Raw genomic sequence first — 8,091 nt, forward strand, 5'->3', positions numbered from 1 at the left:
GTAAACAATAAATAGTTTGATGAAAATCCATCTAACTGTTAAATGAATTGTCTTATTGGTCACTATTCATTGCTTTATTTTCAAATTAATCAGTTAGCTAATAGAGAGCTTTACATTTGCAAGTAATGAGGAAACAGTTAATTTAGTTACCCTAAGTAGGTATGACCTGGGAGTGGATTGTGGTAATTGGGATATATTACCTCAAAAATATGTGTGAGTGTAGGTATGTGTATATATACACACATACACACATTGCCATAGCCACAGTTTGAAGTCTATTACAAGAGCTATATCTTTGTATAGCAATTCCTCATTTTTAGTGTAAATATGGTTATATAAAGTATCCGTCCTAAAAATTAAACACTACCCAACCATTTTTCTGTGTCTCTTTTATTGATTAATTGTCGTATTGATTCATTGCTTGCTACATTGAAAACAAAAGGAAAGAAACTGGACCAGGCTTTGGAAAATGCCGTGTAGGGAGCAACCTATAACAGCCAGCAAATGCTTAATGACTGTAACATTTCTTTTATTGTTAGAGACTAAAATATGTAGAGTAATGGATTTCGTAATTAGACTTATATTGAAACCTTGTCTCTACATCATGCCATATTGATACAGTGGAAAAACTGGATTGCAATGAAAATGAACTATCTACAACTACTTTCAATCTTATTAATGAATCTCGCAGACCTGGTGTTGAGTGAAAGAAGACAGAAGAGTACATACTCTATGATTCTTTTATTGTAAAATACTAAAACTTGCAAAACAAATAATGTACTATTAGAAGTAAGGGTATTGGTTTCCTTGAAGGGGAAGGATTTGTGATGGAAAGAAAGTAGCATGGTAGCCTCTGTAGTGCTGATCATATTCTGTCTCTTAATGTGGCTGCTCATTTCACAGTTGTGTTCAGTTTGTGGAAAATCATGGAGGTGTATAATTAAAATATATTTGTTTACCTGTATTTTTATGTTTATAAAACATTTTAAAATTAGTTTAATATGTACCTCCTAGGGTTAACATGAGGACTGAGTCAAATGGCATTTATGAAAGTGCTCAGCAGACACTGCATTCAATAAACAATCAATGAACATCACTACCTAATATGTTAATACCTGTACCCTAAATATCTTACAAATAGGGTCCTCACATAATTTGTGTCATATCTATTTTTTTAAAGATTTATTGATTGGTTGATTGATTAATTGACTGATTGATTGCTATGTTGGGTCTTCGTTTCTGTGCTAGGGCTTTCTCTAGTTGCGGCAAGCGGGGGCCACTCCTCATCGCGATGCGCGGGCCTCTCACTATCGTGGCCTCTCTTGTTGTGGAGCACAGGCTCCAGACGCGCAGGCTCAGTAGTTGTGGCTCACGGGCCCAGCTGCTCCGCGGCATGTGGGATCTTCCCAGACCAGGGCTCGAACCCGTGTCCCCCGCATTAGCAGGCAGACTCTCAACCACTGCGCCACCAGGGAAGCCCTGTCATATCTATTTTAATACATGATATGATGAGGCAGTGCACTAGTATCTTTTAGAACATACCTGCTCTAGCTTCTTCTCCTATCCTGTAGACGTTCACAAACAACAAAGGATGCCCTAATACAGGGGTCCCCAACCCCTGGGCCACGGACTGGTACCGGTCCGCGGCCTGTTAGGAACCAGGCCTCACAGCAGGAGGTGAGTGGCGGGCGAGCGAGCGAGCAATGCTTCATCTGCAGCTCCCCATCGCTCGCATTACCGCCTGAACCATCCCCCCCCAACCCCCTTCCATGGAAAAATTGTCTTCCACGAAACCAGTCCCTGGTGCCAAAAAGGTCGGGGACCGCTGCCCTAATAGATCTGCTTTGTCAGGTTGCTATCTGTGAGTCGCTCCTTGCTGAAAATATGTGCACATATAGCAACTGTATAATAGTATCCATCATAAACTAATAATGAGTGAACAGCAGCAGAATGGAGCTCATAATAGAACAAAAACAAACTATGAGCAGAGTAAAACACCCTTCTGTGTTTTCAACTGGCAGGAAAAATATTGCTTGAAATTTTGAAATTTTGATTTGACAGTCCATCTCAAAGAAAGTAATATGAAATGACTTCCTACATCATCAGTTTACTGATCAGGGCCCAATGGATATAAACATTGTGCTGAGGACTTCTTTCTAACTCTTGGACTGAAAACAGTGTGTTGAGAACTGATAATCCCTTGGTTCTCTGTGCATTTCCTGCAGATTGCCTTAAATTAAAGACTGGATAATTTTTAAAGAACAGAATCAAACATGATTACTTTTATTTGCCAGGTTTTGTCTAATTATAGTTAGTTGTTTAGTCTGGTTTGCTCACTAATGATAGCCAATATCTTTCTTATCTTACTACATCTCATCCATTAGCCAATCTAATTATCACATTGAAGTTAAAGAATGGTCATTGAGGGATTAGGTTTTACAATGAAAGCATTATACACTGGAACTAAGCATCCCTAGTAATTGTTATCATGTATATGTGTTGTACACTTGGGCTTCCATGTCTTTCTAAAAAAAGTTCCTGCGGCAAAAGTATTTTATGGTTGCTGGGATTGCTTTGCATTTACTTTTTTTAATCGATACAAATAACTATATTAAGGTTTGAAGATCAATGTTGAACCTGCTTTCTGAAATCTTAAATAATCAACTTTTCCCTAGTGGAAGCAAAAACAGAAAACCTAAGAGCCCTGTTGTAATTGATTTTTCTTAGAACTGCAAAAATGTTTGTGAAGCAGCAAGAGAAACAAAGGGAAAAAATCTAAACCAATTAGATATGACGTTTCAGAAGATGGACTTGTTTATCTGGAGACAAACGCCAATTGCAAAATCCTTCTTAACTAACTTTATGACAATACTTCCCCCAAACCAATGATATAACCCCCACGATTGTAAAAATAAAAAACAATCTTACTGAGTTAAACCCAGAAATGAGAAAGAAATGCTGATTTTGATGGAGTAAATGGGATTCTAATGTATTGGTAGAGGTTTTCATGATCCTCACACACTAGCTTTGCTAACCTATACTTATGTGATGTACCCATCAACCATGGATGGCTTTATTAAGTAAACAATGTTAGCAGTCAGAGAAAGTACACAATAGCAGGCATGTGCCATTTCTAAAAACTAATGTTTTTGAGATTAGTGATGATGTTAATTGGTCTACTTATTCAAGGTTGTTTTAATGGATACCAGGTAGATACAGCAAGATCCCCTTTTCCTAAAAGGGGAAGGGCTACAGATAACATAACTGAAGTCATGTAACTTCAAGAAATTTTGAACCTCAGAAATAATTATTCCTCCACGAAGACATACAAATGGCCAACAGGTTATATGAAAATGTGCTCAACATCACTCATCACCAGGGAAATGCAAATCAAGACTGTAATGAGATCCTCATACCTGTTAGGATGGCCATCATCAAAAAGACAAAACAAACAAGCAAGCAAAAAACCCAAGAGACAAAAAGTGTTGGCAAAGATATGGAGAAATCAGAATGCTTGTACATTGTTGGTGGGAATGTAAAATGTTGCAGCTGCTATGGAAAACAATATGGAGGTTCCTCAAAAAAATTAAAAATAGAAATATCATATGATCCAGCAATCCCACTTCTGGGTATATATCCAAAGGAATTGAAATCAATATCTCAAAGAGATACCTGCACCCTCATGCTCGTTGCAGCACTATTCACAATAGCCAAGATAGGGAAACAATCTAAATGTACATCAGTGGATGAAAGGATAAAGGAAAAGTACATACACAATGAAATATTATCCAGCCTTTAAAAAGGAGAGCCTGTCATTTGCAACCACATGTATGAACCTGGAGGACATTATGCTAAGTGAAATATGTCAGATGCAGAAAGACAAATACTGCATGATCTCAATTACATGTGGAATCTAAAGTAGTCAAATTCGTAGAAGCCGAAAATAGAATGGTAGTTGCTAGGAACTTGGGGGAGGGGGAAATGGGGTGATGTTGGTCAAAGTGTATAAACTTCCAGATAACTTTTCTATTACTATAAATTGCAAAAGCATGCTGGTGAAGATAGTATAAAATGAATTTAATCATGCAGAAAGAACTTAATTATTAATGCATAGGTAGTTCCTCCATCCATCCATCCATCCATCCGTCTTTGTATCCTTTGTTTATCCATTCAACCGTTCATTCATTCAGCCAAATACTTAATGAGATTCCATCATGTGTCAAGCACTGTGCATTTAAGTAGCTTTAAAGAAAGTTATCTTTGGGGGTAGAAAAAAGTGCTAACAATTGAGAAGCCCTAAACATTTGAAAGCTATAAGGAAATAAAGAGCTTGGAACTTTTAATCAAGCTAAGTGGCTTCAACTACCTTCCACATGCTTTGCTGGGTAGGTGCATTATAGATTGCTTGCACCTTATTTGGGAGTGATTACCAGTGGTATTAATAGTTTCATTTAAAGAGATGGCAGTGGAATATTTCATTTTACATTTCTCTTTAAACAGTCACATAAGTTAAATATTTAAAGGATACAAGTATAACTTGCTATGATGTTTTGCATAATATCCTTCACTCTCTGTAGACCACATGATTAAGAGAAATTTAAAGTATGATAGGGCAGAGTCAAGATGGTGGTGTGGGAAGACGCGGAGTTAGCATCTCCCCACAACTAGGGCACGTGCCGGCCACTGGTGGGGGACTCTGACGCCCAAGGAGACGGGAGGAACCCCAAAGTGAACCGGTAGGACGTAGGGGGACTGAGGGGGGAGGAGAAGTGGAGGCCAGACAGGATCGGTGCCCCTGAGGCTGGGGAGATCAGGAGAGGCAGGCAGGAGGGGCCCTTCCGGAAGAGCAGAAGAAGAGTGGAGGGCGATTGCCCCGCCCACATGGGCATGGGGAGCCTGCTGAGCTCCCAGGCCGATCCCCTGCCCTCCAAACCCCCCTCCAGGCCACGTGGATCCTTGGGGGCATAGGAGAGAGGCCGGGGAGATCAGGAGAGGCAGGCGAGAGGGGCCCTCCCAGACCGGAGGAGCAGGAGAGGAGAGGAGGGCGTTTGTCCTGCCCACTCAAGCCCAGGAAGCCTGCTGGGCTCCCAGGTGAGGTCCCCTGCCCTCTGAGACCAGGGGTGGGGGCACACCTTGGCCCCTTCTGTTCAGTTCAGCCTAAGCCCCACCTCCACAGCCCCCAGGGCCTTTTCCAGCCCTGTGGGCCCTAAGCATAGGCCCCGCCCACTGCCCAAACCTTGCCCTTGCTTAGGCTCCCCTCTCCACAGCCAAGGCCTTCCCCCCCCCCCCGTTTTTCTTCTCTTCCCTCTTTTTTACTGTTGTGGTACTGATGTACCTTCCAGTTCTTGATTCATCTATATTTTTATATTCTTCCTAATATATCTGTTAGAGTCCTAGTCTAATTTTATTTTTTACTTTGTTATTGTTCTTTTTTTTTTTTTTTTTTTTTGGCCACCCCAGGCAGCCTGTGGGATCTTGGTTCACGAGCCCGGGGTCAGACCGAAGCTCCTGCAGTGGGAGCTCTGAGTCCAAAACACTGGACTAACAGAGAACCTCAGACCCCAGGGAATATTCATTGGAGTGAGGCCTCATGGAGTTCCTCATCTCAGCACCAAGACCCAGCTCTACCCAGTAGTCTACAAACTCCAGTGTTGGAAGCCTCAGGCCAAACAACCAGTAAGACAGAAACACAATCCCACTCATAAAAAAAAAAAAAAGAGAGACAGCAAAAAAATATGTCATAGATGAAGGAGCAAGGTAAAAACCTACAAGACCAAACAAATGAAGAGGAAATAGTCAGTCTACCTGAAAAAGAATTCAGAGTAATGATAGTAAACATGATCCACAATCTTGGAAATAGAATGGAGGTACAGACTGAGAAAATACAAGAAATGTTTAGCAAAGATCTAGGAGAACTAAAGAACAAGCGAACAGAGATGAACAACACAATAACCGAAATGAAAAATAAACTAGAAGGAATCAAAAACAGAATAACTGGGGCAGAAGAACAAATAGGTGAGCTGGAAGAAAAAATGGTGGAAATAACTGAAGAGGAGCAGAATAAAGAAAAAATAATGAAAGGAATTGAAGACAATCTCAGAGAACTCTGGGACAACACTAAATGCACCAACGTTCGAATTATAGGGGTCCCAGAAGAAGAAGAGCAAAAGAAAGGGTCTGAGAAAATATTTGAAGAGATTATAGTTGAAAACTTGCCTAACATGGGAAAGAAAATAGTCACCCAAGTCCAGGAAGCACAGAGAGTCCCATACAGGATAAACCCTAGGAAAAACACACTAAGACACAAGTAACAAAACTTAAATTCAAAGAAAAAATATTAAAAGTGGCAAGGGAAAAACAAAAAATAACATACAAGGGAATCCCCATAAGGTTATCAGCTGATTTTTCAGAGGAAATTGCAGGCCAGAAGGGAGTGGCAGGACATATTTAAAGTGATGAAAGGGAAAAACCTACAACCAAGATTACTCTACCCAGCAAGGATCTCATTCAGATTCAATGGAGAAATTAAAACCTCTACGACAAGCAAAAGCTAAGAGAATTCAGCACCACCAAACCAGCTCTACAACAAATGCTAAAGGAACTTCTCTAAGTAGGAAACACAAGAGAAGGAAAAGACCTACAATAACAAACCCAAAACAATTAAGAAAATGGTAATAGGGACATACATATCGATAACTACCTTAAATGTAAATGGATTAAATGCTCCAACCAAAAGACATAGACTGGCTGAATGGATCCAAAAACAAGACCCGTATATATGCTGTCTACAAGAGACCCACTTCAGACCTAGGGACACATACAGACTGAAAGTGAAGGGATGGAAAAAGATATTCCATGCAAATGGAAATCAAAAGAAAGCTGGAGTAGCAATTCTCATATCAGACAAAATAGACTTTAAAATAAAGACTATTACAAGAGATAAGGAGGGACACTACATAATGATCAAACGATCAGTCCAAGAAGAAGATATAACAATTATAAATGTTTATGCACCCAGCATAGGAGCACCTCAATAAATAAGGCAAAAGCTAACAACCATGAAAGGAGAAATTGACAGTAAAACAGTAATAGTAGGGGACTTTAACACCCCACTTTCACCAATGGACAGATCATCCAAACAGAAGATAAATAAGGAAACAGAAGCTTTAAATGACAAAATAGACCAGATAGATCTAATTGATATTTATAGAACATTCTACCCAAAAGTGGCAGAATACACTTTCTTCTCAAGTGCACATGGAGCATTCTCCAGGATAGATCACATCTTGGGTCACAAATCAAACCTAGGAAAATTTAAGAAAATTGAAATTGTATCAAGCATCTTTTCTGACCACAACACTATGAGATTGGAAATCAATTACAGGAAAAAAAAACTGTAAAAAGCACAAATACATGGAGGCTAAACAGTGTGCTACTAAATAACCAAGAGATCACTGAAGAAATCAAAGAAGAAATAAAAAAAATACATAGAAACAAATGACAACGAAAACACGACGACCCAAAACCTATGGGACGCAGCAAAAGCAGTTCTAAGAGGGGAGTTTATAGCGATACAATCTCACCTCAAGAAACAAGAAAAATCTCAAATGAGCAATCTAACCTTACACTTAAAACAACTAGAGAAAGAAGAACAAAGAAAACCGAAAGTCAGTAGAAGGAAAGAAATCATAAAGATCAGAGCAGAAATAAATGAAACAGAAACGAGAAAAACAGTAGCAAAGATCAATAAAACTAAAAGCTGGTTCTTTGAGAAGATAAACAAAATTGATAAACCCTTAGCCAGACTCATCAAGATAAAAAGGGAGAGGATGCAAATCAATACAATTAGAAAAGCAAAAGGAGAAATCACAACTGACACTGCAGAAATACAAATGATTATAAGAGACTACTGCAAACGACTATATGCCAATAAAATGGAAAACCACGAAGAAATGGACAAATTCTTGGAAAGGTACAATTTTCCAAGACTGAACCAGGAAGAATTAGAAAATATACACAGACCTATCACAAGTAATGAAATTGAAACTGTGATTAAAAATCTTCCAACAAACGAAAGTCCAGGACCAGATG

This window comes from Balaenoptera ricei, chromosome X, assembly GCF_028023285.1.
Source record: "Balaenoptera ricei isolate mBalRic1 chromosome X, mBalRic1.hap2, whole genome shotgun sequence".
Taxonomy (NCBI): domain Eukaryota; kingdom Metazoa; phylum Chordata; class Mammalia; order Artiodactyla; family Balaenopteridae; genus Balaenoptera; species Balaenoptera ricei.